This window comes from Canis lupus, chromosome 30 (assembly GCF_003254725.2).
Source record: "Canis lupus dingo isolate Sandy chromosome 30, ASM325472v2, whole genome shotgun sequence".
NCBI lineage: Eukaryota > Metazoa > Chordata > Mammalia > Carnivora > Canidae > Canis > Canis lupus.
Genome location: NC_064272.1, coordinates 2,879,513 through 2,902,960, shown reverse-complemented (window position 1 = coordinate 2,902,960; position 23,448 = coordinate 2,879,513). Strand labels below are relative to the sequence as shown.

General features: G+C 41.6%; 1 long non-coding RNA gene across 1 annotated transcript in view; it reads right to left on the bottom strand.

Moving 5' to 3' along the window:
• Nucleotides 1–1,056: 1,056 nt before the first annotated feature.
• The window catches only part of LOC112676176 (uncharacterized), an 82,764-nt gene continuing 60,372 nt past the window's right edge, over nucleotides 1,057–23,448 (bottom strand). Inside the window, exon 8 of the long non-coding RNA XR_007407492.1 lies at nucleotides 1,057–1,390. This is a non-coding gene — a long non-coding RNA (uncharacterized LOC112676176). The remainder of the gene's footprint in view (nucleotides 1,391–23,448) is intronic.

Genomic DNA, 23,448 nt, shown 5'->3' with positions numbered 1-23,448 from the left:
GATTAACAAAAGTTACATTCTTGGACTATGTAATAGTTTAACCCCACACAGAAATCCCTTCATTGGAATATAACTCAATACTACCTCGTTTAACCTCCTGAAGGACTGACGGTTCTTCAATAGTCATTTGAAGAATGTTTCATTGTCCCTCCATAGCCATGATACAAGAATCCATATGATCATTCTTCCATAAATTACCAGGCCCCCCAAGGAAGTTTCCCTTTCCAGACAGTTCTCTTTCCTTTTATCAAACACTCAAAGCTAAGTGACCCAGAGTGTTGTCCAATTTGCTCAGAGGAAATTTAGTGCTCAAAGGAGCTCATTGTTTCATCCCTGAAACAGTCACAATGTTTCTGAACTACGATTTCCTCATCCATAAAATGTTTATTGGAGATGATGATCTTTAAGATTTTTCCAGCTCTGAAGCACCTCTCAACACATACACACATTCTCATGTGTTTTTTTTTTTTTTTTTTTTATCTCATTCATACTCTTAGTTACAATGGAACCTGCGTAAGTCTTCTGCCAGGTCTGCCTTGTTCATCCCTACACCCCTGAATCCCCGCACATGAATGGAGTGCACTAAATATAGCTGAGGGATGTGTACCTCAAATCCTTTGAAACAGCCCATAATAGAAGTCCTCACATTTTATTTGCATATGATTCTTACATCGTCTGCAAAAATCTTGTGTTTACTCAGCCTGTGTAGCTACAGGTAAAATTTTGTCATTTCCTTCTCCTTTTCCTCTTGTTGATTTCGTTCTCTTGCATATTGTTTCATGGAAGGCCCCGATTTAAAAATAAAGCTAGGATGCAGCGCAGGACCAGCACACAGGCGCCAGGCCGGGGCTGCTCAGGGGGCAGGAGGCCCCAGGCCCCAGGCCAGGCCCGCAGCCCCAGGCCGACCAGCGGACGCGCTGCAGGGCCAAAGCGCCTTGCCCCCTGGGCTGCCGCACACGCCGACCCGCCCCCCGACAACGGCTGTGTGACCCCCCGTCCCGGCAGAGGAGCCCCGAGGACCCCCCCCCCCCCCCCCCCCGCCGCTCGGCGCCCACCGCTGTGTCTCGGGGCGCGGGAGCCACCGCAACTCCGGGGCCGCCCTGGCGCTCTCCGCGCCGACCCGGGGTTTCTGGCTGAACACAGAGCTCGGCCAGAGCAAGCCGCTGCCCTGCGGCCGGGGGGGCCGCGAGCTCCAGGGCGGGTCCCCGAGAGGGCTCGGGCGGCCGGGGGCGGGGAGGGCTGGGCCTCCCGACACATTCGGTGGGCGAGGCCGCCCTCTAGTGGCCAGGCGAGGCGAGCGCAGGTCCAATTAAATGCCCGTGCTCTTCGGGGGCATCCTGTGTTGCTGGGGGCTTGCTTGATCAGCTTGGAGCTTACTTTGTTTTAGATCCTGAAATGAAAAGAAAGACATTTTACCAAGACACATAACTTCTTGTAAAAGGACTCACATGACTCTCCTCCCCCTGCTTTCTTCACGTACTTTTTTCCATGATGTCCCTACATAGCACGGGCAGCGGTGGGCCTTCCTTGACCCAGAAGAGTCCCGGGGAAGTCGGCTAGAGGAGCCCCTCGCTCACATGTCGGGGCTGGATGCTAGAGGACATTTCCTCTCACTGGGCCTTTCCGTCGGAAGACTCTGCCCTGATTCCCTCACATGGCTGGCTCCTTCCCTTCACTTAGCTCAGCTCAGAGGCCACTTGGCCGCAGCGACTCCACCACACCCCCACCCTCCCAGAGTGCCAAACCCCAGCACGTGGTCACTCTTCTGGCTCCATACAGCTCGTGACTTTTCAAAATTATGTTATTTGTTTCCTTATTTACTGTCTCTCTCTCTTTCCCTCATCACAATATAAGCTTTATAACATCAGGGACTTTTTTTTTTCCCATACTACACCTCCAAACACTAGAAAATGTTGCAAGTGCTTGGCACATAGCTGACTTCCAGTAAATATTTTTGAATGGATAATAGAGAATATTTATCTCCTAAAACTTCTCTCCCAATAGCAATATTTTTGTCTAACATCTTGTCATCTCCAGTGTTAGGAAAGTGGGACATGGAGATGTAGGCAGAATTTCACTAAGGGATCTGGAAGGAACAAAATCCCTGTCCATGCATCAGCAGAGACAGCAGATTAGAACTGCAAATTACTAGTACAAGGTTTAATTTAATTTTTTAAAGTCTGATTATCTACGTTTCTCCTCATCTACTCATCAACAAGTCCTATTGTAGGCAGGTACAGTTTTCTAAAACAACAGAGACAACACAGAAAAGAAATAGCAAAGAACATAATGATAAAGAAAATTCTCAGTCTTGTCAATGATCAAATATCAGTTGATAGTATGATTTAATTTGACTGATTTGAGACATAAACGCATGGATACATAACCCCATCGTACCAGGAGAGTTTTTAAGAGGGTGGTACCTTTTCTTGATGATATCAGTATATCCTGTGCTGTAGTGACCGCACTATCTGCCCTCATTACATCTTTTAAATAAGCAAAAGCTTCACAGTTTCCTTAGTTAACTGTAGAACCATCTTTATAAGACATGTTTTGATAGTCTACTTATATCAAGGCTTCACTCCTTTTTGTTTCACTTTTTTCCTTCCTTTTCTCTCTCCATATAAAGGATAATATGCCACCCCAGGGCGTAAAACAAAAGAATAAATTCTGAGCTGCTCCGTTAAAGCCACGTTAGGGAACCAGAGTCCTACCCAGTGAGCCTCTTTTACTATTCTGTCCTCCTTCCCTCCTTTTCTGTGAGAATGGAAGCCACTAGGTTCCTTCAGGGAAGCTACAGTACTCGTGAATATAGACAGAAACCAATGGTATAGATCATAGCTATAGTAATCCCAACACTTTAAAAAATAGTCTAATTGTCTATTATTAATTCTTGCTAAAAAGAAACACTTGTTAAACCAGACCATGTGTGATTTCCATACATTTGCTCATTCAGTAAACATTGTAGATTATGTTCTTACCATGTCCCAGGCTATGCTAAGAACAGGGAATACCTGTGAAACAAGTAGGGCTCCTGCTTTCATAGTGTTTACTGCAGTTGGAGATACTGATAACAAACAGACAGTTATAATACAATGTGGCCAATGTGGTGATAGGGTAAACACAGAGGGCAGCATCCAGGGAGTACACTTAGCAGGAACTTCATAGATCAGAGAAAAATTTTTGGCATGGAGATATATAGAGATCTGTGAAGACTTTGGAAAGCAGTTTTTCAGCTAAGGGGATGACAAGTACACATAGACCCAGAGTGGGAAGGAACATGGTTCATTTGAAGAACTGGAAGAAGCTCTGTTTCAAGGAAACATCAAGTGTATGGGAGACACAACAGAAAGAGGAAGGAAAGGTGAGGCTGGAAAGGTGGGCAGAGTCTACATCACAAATGGTCATGTAAATCATTTGTGAAAAGTCTAGACTTTAGCTGGAGGACAATGTAAATCTATTGAAAGATTATAATCAGGAAAATGATGTGATCAGCTCAGCTGTAGTTGAAGAATGCCAGCAAGGCTGATAAATGAGATTGATGAAGAGAATGTTGTAGTAATTGAGATGAGAGACAATCATGGTCTAATTCAGCAAAGAAGCAGAAGATTCTGGGGGACACCTGGGTGGCTCAGTGGTTGAGCGTCTGTCTTTGGCTCAGGTCATGATCCCGGGGTCCTAGGTTTGAGTTCCACATCGAGCTCCTTGCAAGGAGCCTGCTTTTCCCTCTGCCTGTGTCTCTGCCTCTCTCTGTGTCTCAAATAAATAAATAAATAAATAAATAAATAAATACTTAAAAAAAAGACTAAGTATAAGATTCTATTCAAGAAGTAGAATCAACAAGATATGGTTGGTTGGTATGATTAAGATAAAGGAAAGGAAAAGGATGATATCTGGCTTCTGGCTTGAGCCACTAAGTAGATAGAAATTCCATCCCCAATAGAGGGGAACTAATATGGGCAGCAGGATAATGAATTTTATTTGAACATGTTGTGAGACAGGTAAGCAAGTGGAAATAATCAGGATGCAGTTGTGTATGTGCATTTAAATCTCAGAAAAAGTATGACCTAAAGATAAAGATATAGGATTCATCAGCATATGTGGTTGGTGGTACTTGAAAACATTCAAATACATAAGACATCCACAAAAATTTGTAGAGAAATAAAACATAAAGAATCTAGAATAGAACTGTGTGGGACAACACACGGAAAGGGCAAACAGAAGAGCTCCACAGGAAATGCAGAAAGAAACAAAAAGGAGGTAGAAGGCAAATTTTTGGAAGCCAGAGGAAACGATGGCTTCAAGGAGAGAGCGTTTGACAATGTTGGATTTTGCTGAGAGATAACTGAGCAATGTTCTTTGGTTTTTATCCAGAGGGCAGTCATTGGTGACCTTTGGTGAAAATAATATCCACGGAAGTTATAAGAATAGAAGTCACATTGTTATAAGGTCAAGGGAAGATGGGAAAGTAGAGACAATACTGAGACAATTTCTATGAAGCTTCACTATGAAAGAAAAGGAAGACACATGGTGATAATGGGATAGAAATGTGAGGTCAGAGGAGGGGTTTTTGATTTTATGTATAAATATTGACAGAAATGAAAGTGTTACCATTCTTATTTTATAGAGAATCAAAGAGGTTAAGCAATTCACCCAAAGTCATATAATCAACAGAGCTAGGATTCAAATCTAGGTCTGTCTGGCTCTGGGGTCCTTGTTCTTGACTACAAACATAAAGGAATAACTCCGTTCTAGGTACTGGCTTGCCAACAGAGTTTAATAGCTTCGAATCATATTCCGGTTAGTACTAGGGGAGAAAAAAAACTACATCAGGTACCCCACCCCCATTTAATGGACTAGGAAACTGAGGCTAAAAGTGTCTGGCTTATGCTTGCACAGCTCACGAGTGGCAAATCTCAACTCTGCTCTTTGTCTCCTTTTATTCTATCTTTCATAACATCTCCACTTGGCTTAAGAGATTCAGAGTGGGAGAGTAAGACATAAAGTATCTTGGTGTGACAACCAAGTAGGCTATGCTATTTAGACTTGCTGCATGGGGATCCCTGGGTGGCGCAGCGGTTTGACGCCTGCCTTTGGCCCAGGGCGCGATCCTGGAGACCCGGGATCGAATCCCACATCGGGCTCCTGGTGCATGGAGCCTGCTTCTCCCTCTGCCTGTGTCTCTGCCTCTCTTTCTCTCTGTGTGACTATCATAAATAAATAAAAACTTAAAAAAAAAAAATTTTAGACTTGCTGCATGAATATTATGAGGCTAAAGTGGTCTCTAAAAACTCTGCTCAGTGTGCTAATATGTAAATAAGTAAAATTCTGAAGATAAATGCATAACCACCCATGTATTATATTTCTAGTGAAAATTACCAAAATTATCACTTTTCAACTCAGCTTCAGTTGGTGTTATTCACCTGGTTACATAAGTATATAATAATTGCCAACATTATCCTCAAGGAAATAAATGTGTCATCGTTGCATTCCCTGTTTAGTGTTACCCAAAAGTTGTATAAGTACAGATTGGGTATTTAAGGGAAGTTTTAGAAATGAGAGATGTAAAGCCATAATGAGATAAAAAATAACTGTGTACAACATTGTGTGGTAGAGGTGGTTAACCTCTTTGTAACACAAAACTCTTGTCTGCATCAGATTCAGTTCAGGGACATAATGGTTTAAAATGTGAAGATTAATAGGCAGGTAAGGAGTGCCACCCAGATAAGTTTCACTCTTAGTACCTACTCTAATGCCTCCTAAACAAGCCCACAGATTGAGCTTTCAGGTGATGTAAACCAAAACACTACTGGTGTAGAGCATGGGCTCTGTAATCAGTCTATGTCCCTCAAATGCTAGTTGCATGTGTACTAGTTTACTGACCTTAGTGACCTTAGGCAAGTCGCTTAACCTCTCTACACCTCAGATTAGTCACTGTAATATTAAGATATTCGCAGTGTCTGTTTTGGGGGCCTAATTCTCCATAAGTCTCTTGTATTGCTATCTATCTTAGGAAGGCACTGACTACCCTTTGTTCTAGGCTACCTTCTTAAGGATTTTGTATAGCAAGTGGCCTTGGAGAATTCGAAATAGTGTCTTCCTCGGAGCAAAGGGCAGGCATACTTACTGCCTATTATAAAAGATTTAGGTTCACGAAGCTCGAAGCTCAGGGATCTTCTCCTACAAGACAGTCCCTGTGTGTGCTGGCATCCCCATGGCACTTCAGGGCCAGAACTCCACAAATATGCTGATGCTCATGCTGTGGGCTGAGTCGTGAGTAATAAAGTCCTTTGTCTCTTACCCAGGAGGCTTGTGTCTTTCACCAGCGCTCAAAAGCTTGCCACGAGAGCAAAAAAATCACAGCCCTTGCAGTTCTTCACACCTTAGAGAATTTAAAGATGAAATGAATTTGTTCATTGAAAATGTTTAGCACACTTCTTGGTACTTGATAAGCACTCAAAAAATGTTAACTCTACATTAGAACCATCACGATAGGGGTATGCCCACAGGAGTGTCACATAAAAGAAAGCTTATGTGCCAAAAGCCCCACTAACAGAAATCAATCCTGTGTGTTAAAGCTTTGTATATTGCCAGGAGTGTACTTTTATATATTCTAGGCACAAATGCCCAGGGAGGTGACTTACATAACTGCTCTTTCCCATCAGTACCTCAGTGGCTATCAACCTTCATTTCTCATAGCAGAGCCTGACAGAGGAAGTCTTAAGAGGTGTACATTTTATGTGATTGGGAGAGAGTTTTGAACATGAGGTATTACCCAGATAAATAGACTTGAGTAGGAGCCATGAGTATCATTAGGAGGATGGGGCTGGTATCTATCTTGTTCAATACTGTATTTCCAACCTACAGCGTGAGGCCTAGCACACAGAGGTCCGGAAAAATCTTTGTTGGATGAATGGATGACATCCCAGAGAAAAGTTTAGGGAGCCTTTCTTTGTCATCCAGAAGTAGACTTCTAAGTCACTGAAGTGCCCTAATGATCTCCACCAAATGATCTCCACCAAAGCTGACAACCATTTTACCTACTAAAACCAAACTTCATCAAAAGCCAAAGATAAAAGCAAACAATCAAATAACAAAACAAAATTTCGACCTACTTTGTTCTGCACTGAAAGGCACACTTTGGCAGACAGAAAGGCTTGTGCTATGTAATTGTCATCAAGGTTTCACTTAATATTTTAATGAGCTGAGCAACAGACATCCTGGCTGATCACATGCCTTCTGTGGGTCTTGTTGCTAAGCAAAAAAAGTGTATAAAAAACTTGTTGTCCTTTCTTTAAAAAAAAAAAAAAACCCCACATAATTCCTTAAAACATAAATACATCCCAACTGCCACTTGGATTTATACTAAGATGATTCCTGTCATCCTACTTCTTTCCCAAGCCAGCTCTTTTCATATTTCCCTTCTCCCTCGGAACTGCTGAGTTAGGTTCCAGACCCCTATGCTGGTTCTTGGATACACAGCAGATCCTTCGAAGCCAGGATGTGTCTGCCAGGGCAGGCAGTGTCATTTTTAGATATTTCTCTCCCCCTTTCTCCCCAATCCCTCCCAGAACTACACTGATACATTTATCTTAATAATTTCCTTCTTTCCCTTCAACTGGCAGTCTACTCCATAGCTGATGTTTTTCTCTATGTGTTCCATGCTCTTCTTTACTCTCTTCCCTCCTCCTCCCACCCCCCCCCCCACCTTTCTGGGGAGGGGTGATTTATAATTGGAAACCTCAGGATGATCAGGAGGCAATTTTAGAGAAGCAGGTGATTCTAAACTGGGTAGGAGCAATGACACACTGAATACTCTTTAAGCAATGTGGTGTTTACATTCCTTTACTTACCAGTCCTTGAAGAGAAGCATTAAAATCCTCACCATCATACAGATGGGAAAACCAAAGACTGAGAGGTTAAGCATGAGCTCTAACAGAGAATAAATGGCAGCACCCAGATTTGCACCCAGACAGGGTGACTCTGAGGCTTTTAGCCCTGTGCTCTCATGCCTTGAGCTCAGGTTTGGGGGATAAGTAGGAGTTATCTAAACAAATTAATAAAGGAGAGAACAAGGTCTTGTAGGCAGAGGACACAACATTATATATGGGCCTAAAGATGTGAACCAGCTAACCAAGCTTGGGGAACAATAATATCCACAAGGAAGTAAGCAGGAAACAAACCAACAAAAAACCTAGGAAATTCTGGACATTCATTTATGGCATAGCATAGGAAAGACATGTAGGGTAATAATCTAAGAGACCTGACCTAACTAACACAATGGTCAATGGGTTACTTAACCTCTGTAAGCCTCTACTTCCTCATCTTTAAAACTGGGATAACACACTTTTCACAGTTTAATGTGTAAATTTTAAAAAGATAGCATATGAAATAACCTTGTGAACTGTGGCTTTCTATGCAAATATCTTTCTCCCTCTTAGCTTCTGCCCCTCTGTTATGGAAAGTAGGTTCATAATTGGGACTCAGGAAGCAACTATAAAATAAAGGACGTTCCAGGGGCCTCAGGAAATCTTGTAGGCAGCCTGTACTCTAGAAGTCATTTTTTTCTAGCCTGAAGTCTGGGAGGTTTATGAGACCCATCCTAACTCAGCAGCACAGAGAAAACGGTTTTGTCAAAGACCTTAGTCAAGCATTTTTCTACTAGAGGGAAGTTGCACCTTTGAACATTTTATGGATTTTTATGAAATACGATACGAACAGAAATGACTAAAATAAAGGAATGCTAGACTCTCTATCTTAAAAACTGAACTTTGAGGAAATATGAACTCGAGAATTTGTATATCTGCTCTAATCCAATCAGCTGGTATGGGATGCTATGCTGATCAGCAGATGAGGACTGGCCTGTGACAGAAGATGCCAAGCCTAACACAAGAGCCACCTCCCCAAGCTGCCACTCAGTTTCAGTACATGGAATGATTTGGAGCCATTTGCAAGTCAGGGAATACTAGCCAGCAGAAAGGCCTATTATGTTTTGAGGACTCCTCTCTGCCCCTAAGTACCATTCCAGGATCTAAAGATAACAGCCATGGACGAAGCAGGCAATATCACTGCTCTCTTGGAGCTTACATTCTAGGCCCAGGTGGGTAGGGGTGGAGAATAGAAACAAACCAGGTAATTTCAAATAAAGTGCTCAATGACATCTATGAGGTGCTCACTAGTATTTGTGGGTTTTTAAAAAAAATTTTACATTTTCTTATTTAAATTCATTTTGCCATCACTAGTATTTGTTAACTGACTAGATAATTAAATGAGGCCTAGGATTCTCTCAGAAGGCCATCTTTGTGCAGCAAGGCAGTCAAGCCAACAGTCTTCATTGGCAATGCCATTTAAAGCAGTCATTCAGATTCATTTGACCATTTAGCCAACAATTTTTAAGTATCTATTCCATCCCAGGCACTATGCTAGGTGCTAGGGATATAAAACCAAAAACCACATCCCATATATCCATTTATTAAGGAATCAGCTTCTGTTGACTTTGTTCTACTGATTCTGCCCACTTTCAATTTCAGCCTGAACATATGGGCTACTAGGAGGGACACAGAAGGCTTGGTGCCAGAAGGCTTGCAGAGGCCCTGGACAGCCCAGGCTTCCCATCTAGGAGAAGTAAGGACTGACATTTTCGCACAGCAGGTGGCTCCCTGCTGGAGTTTCCTGTTTTCCCCAAGAATCTCCAGTAAAACTAGTAAAGAAAATGAAAGTTAAGCATCAGGCAGTGCAGTGACAATTCTCTCCCACACTTGAGCACACATGATATTTAATTTATAGATGGGTAACCAAACCACAGAATGTCCCAGAAGTCTAGACATCTAGAAGTCTCCATTATTCTAGAAGTCTAAAAGTCTAGAAGGTTACCTTCTGTGAAGAGGAGTGGGAAATCATTATCAAGAAAGAATCTTACTACTGGCTACAACACCCACGCAGCAGAGCAGAGTTCTGTGGCTGTTGCAGGTCCCCTAACCAATGGCTCCCCCTGGACCTACAAACATGCATGAACACATAGAAATAATTAGGATGGCTTTGGCCATCTAATTATTAATATTTAAGATATGGGAGGACGCAAATTTGGCCAGTTCTGTGGTGTATTCTCTCCACTAAATCCCATGATACCTTTGGGAAAAGCCTACTCTTTTTTCCCAAGATGTAAAACTCTCCTCCAGATGCCTATTAATCCTTCTTTTTTTTTTTTTTTTTCAAGTGAAGAGAGTCTGTTGAGCTGACAAAACCATTTAGTTTATGATTTCAAAATTGTGACCGGAGAAGGTTGAATTTGTGAGTAATTTGAAGGTTTGTAAGATAGAAAACAGCCCAGATGAATAACCAGAAAGGCTGCAAAGAAAACACAGATGATAAGAAAGGAAAATAACCTCCCCCAAGAGGCTGAGCAGGGAACACATGGAAAAACATAATACAGGACAAGAAAGAACACATTGTGTCCCTCTGAAAATTGTTGTAAGTCTCCTTTCTTCAAAAAAAGATAAATTAATGTGCAACAACAAATGTGTGTATTAGATGGGGTTGCAAACACCATTGTTATCACACAGCAGGACAACACAGCTCTCTTTAGAGGTAGTCGTTGATGACAGGAAGAGGAGATCTAAATCATGTTTAAATGTTAGTGGAGAGTCCGTCTGGAGAAAAGTTGATCCATAAATCCAAGAAATAAATAAATAACCCACCAAATTAGACAATGTTTTTGAAATACTGACAAGGCAAATCTCTTTTAAGTTGATAGCATGAGGTTGGAAAAGTGGCCCTGGATTCTGTTTGGCTTCCTTTGACTATAGGAAGGACGTTCTATAGCACTATTAACATGGACTTTGACAACCTTATAGGCTGATTTTAATTTTGTTTTGTTTTGACTACAGAGGAGACCTAATTATGATTTAAGCTCTTCTTCAGGATGGAAAATTCTATCATAAACCCCAGATTCAGTATTCTGAACAGGAACATCAGTCATATCATTAGATTGGCATAGCTGGTGTATACCTGGATAGATGGTTGGAGTGGAGCATCATCAGAGCCATTAGTAGTTCTGTATCAGGCCATAAGTGATAGAACAAACTCAAGTATAGAAGGCTGGTTCTGAAAAACATAACTGAATATTGTCCTAAAGAATGAAGCATGAAAAGAATAAACTAGAACATGAAGGTGTGGGCTATATTACCTTCAGTGCTGAACAAAGTGCTTAGCATAGAGGAAATATTCTATGAATATTTTAAATGAATGATGTTCCCTTATCCTCATTGGTATGTTCACCAAGTATTTGACAAAATACCAGAAATTGAAATCACACTTCACTTTTGAAAATTCAAATTTTTCAACTTCCCTTACTAATGAGAATTTTGCCACCATTTCTGATGGATAGCAAAATATACCAACTACTCTCTTCTACTCCCAACCTCTTATCTTTAAAAGCTGAAGGATCCTTTACTGTAAGACCTATACTGGTCTTGACTTGGATAAATCATTTTCTGTTCCACAGCCCAACACAACAAAGATCTGGAAAATTTACAAACTGCCTAATCATCCCCCAAATGATTCAATTCAAAGCAAAGTATGGGTGGCAAGGGTGGTTTTCTAATGGTCTATGTTTTGCTGTGTTTATTCTTATTCTTATTATTTTAGAATGCCTTGTTTGGAATGTGGCTGCTGTACTTTAATCCTACCAAAAAAAAAAAAGGTTTTTGTGCTAAAAGGATTTTTTTAATTGATAGAAGCAATGAAAGGGACAAAACCACTAATAGCTTATGTTTACTTATGACCTTCTAACCCTCTCCTATTTGTTTCTTTGCAGCTGTTAAATATGTTTTGCCCAAGTACCACCAACATGGTAAGCATACACTCTACCCCTCTACACTCACCTTGAGGTCAGACTTGATACTTCGCTGCACTTATTATCAACATTTTTTTTAAAAAAAGACAAACTCCCAGAGCACCTGGGTGGCAAAGTCAGTTGAGCATCAGACTCTTGGTTTCAGCTCAGGTTGTGATCTCAAAGTCTCGAGATGGAGCCCCAAGTCAGGCTCCAAGGGTGGAGTTTGCTTGAGATTCTCTCTTCCTTTCCCTGTGCCACTCCCCTTACCCATGTGCTCTCTCTCTCTCTCTCTCTCTCTCTCTCAAGTGAATAAATCTTAAAAAATAAAATAACAAATTCACATTTCCAAAGCACTAGGATCAGTCGAGATTTTCTGAAAAATGTTCCAAGAAGACAGAGTCCTGCTAGTAGGTGGCAATATAGCTTCTTTGCAAATACCCAAGAGGAGAGATGTGACATTCCTGCAGCAAACTCTGATAGTGTTGAACAAAAATATCTGCAAAAATGTCAGTTTAGTTGGTCTGGGAGGAGATAAGCCATCACAACAGATTCCTTCTCTGCATTCCCCTGCTCTTTGTTATCTTGCTCCTGAATTACCTGCTGAATTTTTATGCTTAGGAAAGGCAGTAAGCTATATAGGAGAAAGGACAAGGGGCCAATAAGAGTGAGGGATTGTGAGATGGCAAGGAACAGAATCCTACTTATGTAAGGCCAGGATGCTCAGCTCTTGCACAGCAGAATCACATGGGGAGCTCTAAAAAAATTTCTGGCAATTTTCATTAGTGGATCTGGGAGGGGGACTGATGCATCTGTAGCTGTAATCACTGCACCTCCACCTGTCTCTCAGAAGCCTCTGTTCTCTCCTTCTCTCTGTCTTTACTTCATTCCTGCCTAACAGAGCTAGTCCTTTGCTGATTCCTAAACTATAATGCCAGCGGGCCTGTGGCTTTGGTTTGATGGGGCACCACTTCAGGCTCTCACTCTACAGAACCTTTCAGGATTGTCTGTCAGTTCAAATTACATAGAAATATGTGTCTTCACCACACAGCAAATACACTGGCTCCTCTTTGTTCAAATATTGGTCCCACCGCTTTCAGACACGTGACTTTGACCATGATACTTAGAACCCTAGTTTCTTCTGTAAAACAAAGATACAAATTTCCACTTCATGGGGCTGTGGTGAGGATGAAGTGCAGATTTGCACTGCAACCATCCCAGTGCCTGGCCCCTACCACGTTGGTCTCCATCGCCCTTCACACAAAGGTAAGGCTAAGAGCCTGATTTGTTGTGTCTCTCTCATGGTGAGCTGGTGTCACTCCCACTTTCCACAGGTACCTACGATCTGGTCAAACGAGTCTTGTGGCTTCTCCCTTTCCTCCTGTTTGTCAATAGCCACCTTCATACCTTAGAAACACCACAGAGACAGGAAAGAAAATTTCTGAAACTGAGTGGTTTGATTTACTTTTGTTAGAGTCTCTGGTTGAGAAGAAGATTAAAATGAAAATTAAAACCAAAGGCCAAAATGAAATTTCTGTTGTGAGTGTCAGTAGATTTAATTCATTTATGCTGTCTTAGTTTGGGCTACTCTAATGAATTACCATGGACTGCTGAAACAACAAATATTTATTTCTCACAGTTTTGGAAGCTGGAAGTCAAAGATCAAGGTGCCAGCATATCCAGTGTCTGGTGAGAACCTTTATCCTGGGTTGCAGATGACTGTCCTCTTGCTGTGCATTCACATGTGGAGAGAGAGGAAGTAAGCTCTTGTGTCTCTTCTTTAAAAATATGTGTGTGTGTGTGTGTGTGTATACATATATATATATATATATATAAAATTTATTTATTTGAGAGACAGAAAGTGCACACAAGCAGGGGGAGTGGCAGAGGGAGAGGGAGAAGCAGACACCCCAGTGAGCAGAGAGCCCAACGAGGGGCTCCATCCCAGGACCCTAGGATCATGCCCTGAGCCAAAGGCAGCCACTTAACTGACTGAGCCACCCAGGGCACTAATGTCATCCATGATGGCTCACCTTCATGGCTTAATTATCTCCCCAAAGCCGCAATTCCTAATAAAATCACATTAGGGTTAAGATTTTAGCCTATGAACTTTTGGGGAGACACAACATTCAGTCTGTAACAGTGGCTTCTATCACTCCCAGGGCTCTGAAAAATAGAGGCTTTGCACTAAGTAGGCACGTGGTAACCACATACTAAACTGTTTTTGTTAAAATGCACTCTATATTTTCATTTTCTTAATTTTGTAAGTCTGCTGGATATAGGCAGAATTAAACATGTATAAGTCATTTTTCCTCTTCCCCACCCCCGCTCTGTCTCCTGAAATATTTCCAGTTTCTTTGTTGGGTAGAACCAGAATCTTCCTTTTAGTTTTTAATAACTCTGTAAACCCTCAGTCCTATCCACTCTGCTTTGTCTTGTTGCTTTCTAGTTTGGGCCAGCGGAGAGACCCAACCGGATGTGCCACTGTGGAGTGGGATCTAGAGAGAAAATTCTGACAAGCAGAGTTGTTTTATTTGATAAGTTTTCTCATTTGAAGTCCTCTCTGTGCCTTACCAGGACAGGTGGCAGAGAAGCTTTTTAGTTCTTTTCTCTTCTAGGGAACCTTGTTCATTTGGAGCAAAAGCTTCCTTTTTTATCTTTTGCCATATTGTTCAAAGCTTTAAAAAAAAAAAAAACCAGCACAGAGAAAATCAGTTTGCATCCAGAGATGGCTCCTTTTGGAAGCCCTGGACTGCAGAGAGGTATCAGGGGACAGGAGGTCACCTTTCTTTGAGGTCAGACAGCTGTCCCTTTGTCATACTGATAACTTCTGACTGGGAGGAACATCTGAAGAACATATTCCAAACATGAAAGTTGAGGCAGCTCTTTACCCTGCCACTTCCCACGCTGGTCTCTACAGGAGTCGCTCCAAACAAACCTCCTGTCACAGGAGTGGCAGTTCTGCTCCTCCTGTCTCATTCTGCTCAGTAGCCTTTGCAAGGAGCACATTCATCCCACGACCCCTCACACCCACTTCTGTAGGTGTTTTGAAGTTTATACTCTAGAGATGAAAGAAAAGTCTAACATCTCAATGACAACATTTAAATGTATTTTGGCCCCTGCAGAAATGAATAAATCATCAGAGCCACTTTGAAATTGGGAGCTGAAGGGGAGCGTAGACCACATGAAATTTGGGGGCCTCACTGGGAACCCTCAGTGAAGTTCTGAGTGAAGCTTTAGGAGGGTACTTCATGTAGCCATGCCATGGTCCTGCCTATGACCTTGAAAGGGCATAGTATCACCATTTCCACTAGTCAAAAGGCCCAGAGATAAATCTCTCTGACAGAAGGAAAAAATAATTTATGAAACCAATATTTAAATAATAATGACAGCTGGAACACCTGGGTGGCTCAGTGGTTGAGCATCTGCCTTTGGCTCAGGGCATGATCCTAGGGTACTGGGATGGAGTCCCACATCGGGCTCCCTGCAGGGAGCCTGCTTTTCCTTCTGCCTGTGTCTCCACCTCTCTCTCTGTCTTTCACAAATAAATAAAATCTTAAAAAAAAAAATGACAGCCAATTTTATTGAACATTTACTCTGTACCAGGTACTATATTTAGTGCTTTTATAAGCATTATCTCATTTAATCCCCCCACCAAACCCTACAATTTATTCACTTACAGATGAAGAAACAAATATGGTAATCCAGAAGAATCCATGTCCATGTGCTGTTTGTAATGGCCATAGACTAGAGGCATTCTGACTCTCCATTAACAGAGAAATAATTAAATATGCGTTTTAGTAAAAAAGCAGTTCACAGTATCATACTGATTTTTAAAACCACCCTTTTTAGCCAGAAGGAAAGAAGAAAGAAAAGAATCAAAAGAAATCTGGATATGATTAAAATTGAACACATGGTCGGAACTAGGAAGCCTACTGCCTCTCAAGGAAAACTCTTACCCTGTTCTAGACTAGTTTCTTGGTATTTTAGAAGCTTTATGTTCATGTTTTACTGTACTGACAAGCACAGCACCCTCTTGGAATGCTGATGGGATATCTAGTGAGGTGAGTATGTAGGCTGACAATATAATTGATCACCAAATCAGGACCCTTTTGAGAGTAAAAGGGGGTATTTTGGGTAATTGCTCTGAGCAACAGGCATAAGCCAGCAGCATGCCGAGCAGACCAGAGCACACGGTTACCTGTATACAGGTTAACCTACAGAGACCAAGCTCCAGCCAAACCCACGTGTGGCTGTAACTGGTTCCAGGTTCCGCCTTCCCTGGCTCTAGTGCTCCAACTTGATCTAACATCCTATCACTTTATCACATTTTCAAGCATTATGTCTCTTTTCCCTCTCACCCACTCACTGACTTCAGTTACCTTACTGCCAGCAAACCCCCTGGGACTAATGGTTTCCACTCATGTCTCCAAAGGGAGATCATCCTCCAGGGACAACAAATGGAATCATGAACACCATCAGTGTGCACAGACTAAGGGCAGGGCAGAGCAAAGCAGGTGCCTGGGATCCATGAGGGAAGGGGTCCAGCTCACAATCTCCTCAGGACCAGATAGTCCTAAGCTCCAAGGGACTGAACAGAAGATAAAAACAGATGGAGGAAATCCAGAGAGTCAAATGCCAAACTTGGTTCTGCTCAAACTGTCTCAGTCATTTGTCAGGAAGAAAGCACAGAGCCTTGACCTGAAAATAAAGCAGATTTTCATTTTATCTTTTGCAAAATAAAATAGAATGCAGATGGGAGATTTAACCTCTCCTCTCTTTGCTCACTCACCACTGCCCCATACCCATTAGTTACCAGATAATACCACATAAAGTACAGCCCAGGAAAGGCCAGACCCATCAATCCAACAACATGTATTTATATCTATTTTATGAGGTTCTAAGGAATCCTATTTTCATGGAGTAGAAAATGTCATTTAAAAATATTGTGCAGGGATGCCTAGGAGGCTTGGTCAGTTAAGTGTCTGACTCTGGATCTCAGCTCAGGTTTCAATCTCAGGATCATGAGTTCAAAGTCCATGTTGGGCTCCCCACTGGGTGTGTAGCCTATTTAAAATATATATAATAAAATATATATTAAAAATGTATTTTAATAAATATAAGTAAATATTTATATAAATACATATATGTATATCTAGCAAATGATTTGTTAAATCCTCTTCCTCTCATCTTTCAATCGTTAGCTCTTGTGCTTTGAGTTGCTTGGGTGAGTTGAAACAAAAGCTAAATGTTTTGTCTGAAACAGGGGGACACCACAGGAGCTCTGCCTTATTCAGGAGGTGTCACCTAAATCAAGAAGAAAGTCAAATCATGTCCATGGAAAATATCAGCTTCCGGTGGAAAATGCCCCACCAGCAGCTGTAAGCAGCTATTTGCCCTGAGTTCCCATCTGGTTGAGGTAGGTAGTTGGGGAGTCCTCAGAAGGACCCCAAGAATGTGGCCATTGAACCCAAAGTCCCTTGCTCTGTAGTTATACTCCCACTGTAAGCCTGAGATTGGATGTAGTGCAAAGGGATTTGAGGAAAGTCTCGTTTCACCCCGTGGTGAGAGACAGAGGAAATTAAGTGGATAGACAGAGTGACCAGTGCTCTCCCTTCCCACGCACCAACCCCCTGTGCTTTATGAATAATCATTGACACAAATGGCTGAGCTGTCTTCCGTACCTTTAGTCATAACTGGGTACAGAGGAAGATTCACAGAGACATCTGTGAATGTCACAGAGACACAGGTCATGGATAGAACTGGATTAAAATTAAAATAAAATTCACTTGTCAATATTTTAATCTGGATGATCCCATCAAACACTAAGGTCAACTTATTGGTAGTTAATTGTAGTAAATTAACTAGGAGACAATTTGTCATTTGTCGATGTGCAAATTATTCAGCATTGGAAGAAAAGAAAATTGACATTTGGTGAGTATTTACCACATGACAAGCCCTGTATTGGGCAACTCTACATTCAGATGCCATTTAATTTCAGAATAAGACTCTGGTCAGCAGTATTAATGCCCAGGGCACCTGGGTGGTTCAGTAGTTGAATGTCTGCCTTTGGCTCAGGCTGTCTTGGGATGAAGTCCCACATCGAGCCATCCATGGGGAGCATACTTCTCCCTCTGCCTGTTTTTGGCTCTCTCTGTGTGTCTCTCATGGATAAATAAATAAAATCTAAAAATACAAAAAGCAGTATTAAATCCATTTTACAGACAGCCATGACTCAGACGTGTTAAGTAACTCACTCAAGTTCCTACACGGTGGGTACAGAATGCAAGGGCCAGGCTCAAGCCTAAATCTATTTGGGGCTACAGCCCACCCTCTTTACAACGTTCCAAAAAAAGCCAGAAGCTTTTAAATATAATAACTAACTACACACAGGGTTTATAGTTTGTTGATTGTTGTACATCAACAATCACATACATATTATGAGGTTATAATTTACTTACTCTTCTTTTTAGATGTGTAAGAAGAAAATTGGTATTCTTAGGCAATTAGACAAACATCTTTTGTCAGCTTTCAACTGTTGAGTAGCAAGGAGAAAAAAAAAAAATAAAACCTAAAAGTCCAATCTGGTTTAAACCTTGGCACAATGCAACTATTTAGAATCTCTTTGTTTAATGTTCCACCTTTCTAGATAAAGGTACTTGGTGATTCCTCTGTCTTCCACCTCACTTCCTGGCTCCTCTGCAAGATAGCATCTGAATACATGAATATATATAGTGTTGAGCTGTCATCATAAAACTTTGCAGTCTCGTGGTAGGTGGAGTCAGGAGTCTCAAGCATGACGTCCCCTAGCTCCCTGGTCTGCAGGACCTTACATTTATCCACCTAGTTGCTGTTGCCTGACTAAGGTCTGCTGTTCCTACTGTTTGCAGCTTGACCCCTATTTCTCTTCAAGCTTGGCAAACCCCAGTTGTGCCTCTTGGCTATCTAGCAGCTCATCTCCACTCTTGCAGGTGGTTTGCTAGAGATCCCGAGGTGATCTTCCTACAAATCTCATTTGGGTTCCAGACCAGTGCTGCCTTGAGCTAAAAGGTGATTTTTCTTCTCTGCCCATCCCGCCTCCCAGACTTCGACACCAACACACACAGACATAGACATGCCAGGGACCTCACTGAGCCCTCTGGCAAGCTTCCAGCCAGGCCTTAGCATCGTCAATATTCCTCCTGGGTACATAGGCACCCCCAGATACTTCAGAGTATCATAGAATCTGGGTGAGACCCCTGAAGGACTGAATCCAGGCCCTCCTTCTATGTCCGGGAGTGGCAGACGACCTTGAAAATGGTGATGTCTGGGTTGAAAGATTACTAGAAGGGGAGACACCAGATTTTGTCTGGATGATAGGTTAACAAGTGTCCTTCTTAGGGCCTCAGGTTCCATTGTCACCCCTCACTTGAAATGTCTTTTCCCACTAAGCACTTGGCATTACCAGCTCAGTATCTTGGCCCTCAAAACCATTGCCCTGTTTCCTCTGCATTCAGCCATTTTGCCTCATTCCCCAAAGCTCCTATTCATGTAAGAATGTTGTACATGCCAGATTTCATTAGTTTGGGGAATTCATTCATTTAACAATTATTTATTGAGTACCTACTATCCCTGTTTGGGCTCCAGGGATTCAATGGCAAACAAAAGAGACAAAAATCTTTGCCCAGGCAGAACCTACATTCCAGGGAAAACACTCAGACAACAGGTACAATAAATAAGACACTATAGAGTGTATCTGGTAACAATAAGTGTGCAGAGAAAAATAAAGCAGAGAAAAGGGAAGCAGAGTGCTAGGAGGAAAGTCGATTTTTAAAATATCTAACCCAAGCAGGCTTCAGTGAGGAGCCTTTATATTGAGTAGAGGAGGTGCTGGAGAGGGCCATGCCCATATCTGGGGAAGGATGTCCCAGGCAGAGGGAGCAGCAAATGCACAGCCCTTGATGGAGGAACAGGCTGAGGCCAGTGTGACTACAATGGGAATAAATGAGGGAAGAGCCAAAATGTGATCAGAGGGGTTGGATGTGGGTTGGGCAGGCCAGTAGGTCATTGTGATGGTTGACTTTTACTCAGAATGAGTTGGGAAGCTATGCAGGCTTTGGAGTAGAGCAGTCCTAGAACCTGACTTGCTTTAGAAGGATTATCTGTCTGGCTCCTCGGGTGGGAGGAGACTGAGAGGGGCAAAGGTAGAATCTGGATGATGAATTTGGAAGCTATTACAACTATACAGGTTAGAGCTGGTGACTGGAACCACTGTCCTGCAGTGTGGTGGTAAGGAGCATACATAGATTATGGATATATAGTGAAGGTCTGCCAACAGGCTTTGCAGATGAATCAAATGTAGATGTAAAAGAATGAGAGGAAGCAAGGATAAAACCAAGGTTTTGGGGTGCCTGGATGGCTCAGTCAGTCAGGTTTCTGACTCTTGATTTCAGCTCAGGTCACGGTCTCAGGGTCGTGAGACTGAGCCCCACATCGGGCTCCACACTGAGCGTGGAGTCTGCTTGGGATTCCCTCTCTCCCTCTCCATATGCCCCTCCCCCTGCTCTCTCTTTCTCTCTCTCTCTCTCAAATACATAAATAAAATCTGTATTAAAAACAAGAAAAAGCAAGGTTTTTGTCCTATGCCATTAGAAAGATGGGTTTGTCATTTGCTGGGGTCAGGGAGAAGAGTCATAATAACACAGCTCAGAAAAGGAAATCAAGTTGAATGTTAAGCATAAGAATTTCTCCTTGGTTGCATCCCTCCAGAGTCTCCATCTCTGGCCTTGCTGTTGGGCTCCTCTCTCCATCTTTTCCTCCACCAGGTTCCAACTACATACCATGAGTGGCTGAACTTGAAACTCCAAAATTCCTGTTTTTTTTATTATGTGCCAATGAACAATTTAGTTCTTTTCATGTGACAAACTAAAAACTAAGTTCTCAGACAAATTGATTTTAAGATACGTTGGAGTTTTATTTCAAGCTTACTGCAAGCCAAAACAAAGATTTCTTTCTTGGGAGAAACATTGATGGAAAAGAAGAAATAGATAAGGAAAAAGAGAGTGCAATGGAGGAAGAAGGAGAAGTTACAAGAAAGAAGCCAGGAGGGAGGCAAATAAATAAAAGCCTAGTTGAAGACGGTTCCACATGCTCTGTCAGAAGGTGAATGCTAATCAACTTTCTAGAAAAGGTCCTCATTTTGGTAACATCTGTCCAGCATTTGATTAGGAATCCTAATTACTTCCTATAAGAGGCTCAGTACCTCTTAAATTAAGTAAGAGCGGTTCTGTCTCTGGCCAGATTTGGGACCATACTCTCTCTCACTTGTTTCCCTTCTCTTTATACACAATCAAGAAACCCCATCAAGTTTTTAAATTAAAAAATAGAAAGTAGGGGCACCTGGGTAGTTCAGTCAGTTAAGCATCGGACTGTTGATTTCAGCTCAGGTCATGATCTCAGGGTCGTGAGATCAAGCCCTGCATTGAACTTCATGCTGGGCGTGGAGCATGCTTATGATTCTCCCTCTCTTTCTGTCCCTCCCTCCACTCATGCACTCATGTGCTCATGTGCTCTCTCTCTCTCTCTCTCTCAAAAAAAAAAAAAGGGGGGCAATAGGAATTTAGGAAATACCTAAGAGAGGTATGAGTGCTACCCCTTCACTACAATGCACAGAATGACAATCATTGTTTTTAAAGATTTTATTTATTTATTTGACAGAGAGAGAGAGAGAGAGACAGAGAGACAGAGAAAGAGTGTAAAAGCAAGGGGAGCAACAGGCAGAAGGAGAGGGAGAAACAGACTCCATGCTGAGCACAGAGCCTGGTATGGGGCTCAATCCCAGGACCCTCGGATCATGACCTGAGCTAAAGACTCAACCAACAGAGCCACCCAGGTGCCAATAATTTCTATGTGTCTAGCTATGATTTCATTCTCTTATGTTATACCCTAAAGTATGGGTTTTCACTGACATTATATTAGGGCATGACTTCTATATATCTGCCATAATTGGCATTGCTGACCCCCCAACCTGCCTTTTTGTGAAAAGGGCTCCACTGGCGGTAGGCTCTAGACTAGGAGTTTAGCCAGGAAAGCAATGAAAGAACTGACAGCTTGGCAAATCAATCCTGTTGTCATTGTTTTATTTAAACCTTCTATTAAAGAGAGTTTCTAACATATGCAAAAAGTAGGCAGAGTGTGATGACCTTTTATATACCTATCCCCTAGCTTCAGTAACTGCCAACTCAGGCTGATCATATTTCATCTATTCCCCACCCACTTCTCTTCCTCTTGTATTATTTTGAAGCAAATCTTAGACATATGTTTCATCTGCAAACTTTTCACTGTGTATTTCTAAACCACAAAGTTGATTTTATATAAACTCATTACCATTGTTGCAATTTAAAAATTAATAATCCCTTAATATCATTACATTTTCCAGTAAGAGTTGAAATTTTCAACTGCTTTATGAATGTCAATATTTTATTTTGTGGTATGTTTGAATCAGGATGCAAATAAGATCTACATGTTGTAATTGATTGGTAAGTCTTTTCAGTGTTTTTTTATAGGTTCCCTCTTTCCTCTATCCCTCCCCCTTCCATCCCTGCAATGTGCTTATTGAAGAAACCATTTGGAATCTTGTAGAATTTCCCATGGTTTGGATATTACTACTTCTTCAGGGTATAGTTTACTATACAATTTATAAGATACTTCTTATAAATTGGTAGGTAGATCTAGACACTGCTAGCTTGTTTTCAAATTACATTTGTAGCTTACATTAGTGTTATTTTTGTTATGAAATCTTATTGTTTCTCCAAAGTGTTGCATTTGTCTAACTTTTTTGTTTTTCAAGGCTTACAATACCCTTTTAAGGTAAGAAATAGTTTTATTCCAAAAGGGCTAACCACCAGAAATCAAATTTTAAGGAAAAAAAATCATTACTTTAGAAGAAAAAACGGATGATAATGCTTTGGCACAGAAATTATATTTACATTGAGAATAAAAATTGTCCCAAACCTGGTCTAGGGCAGAACTTTTTTGGATGGTAAAATTCACAACCTCCTTTGGGATGTAATTGGCGTTGCTGTTAAAATGCTTGAGCAATTTTCTGATAGACCTAAATAAGATTAAGGACTTCTGGGAAGCCAGGGTTACCCACCCAGCTGACTGGCCAGCCTAATAATCTTTAACCAGACATATTTTTTCTTGTACCCAGTTTAACAATGATTAACCATTCACTTTTCTTATAAAATCCCTAAAGAGAATCTTGAATTGGCACACTTAAAGGTTTCATCCCTTGTGACTAGTCTGAAACAAAGTTTTGGCCCAGACTCATAATCCATTTGCCTAAGAAGGTGTTTTAACAACATTCAGGAGGAAATACAGCAATTTTTTTTTTACTACTTTTTGTGGGTAAGAAATTTCATCGAAAGGTACTAAATGTATACACAAGAGTCTTAAATATATGGAAAATTGGTTTCTTCGAAAGCTCTGGGCACTTTGACTAATGGAGAGAAATTTCTCCTTTGGATAACATAATTCAAACTTAGCTACTGTCACGAAGTAAAAGATCTTCCTTCAGATTCCCTCTTTGAGCAAGTGGTGCCTTGAACATAGGATCCAAGTGCCCTGAGAAAACA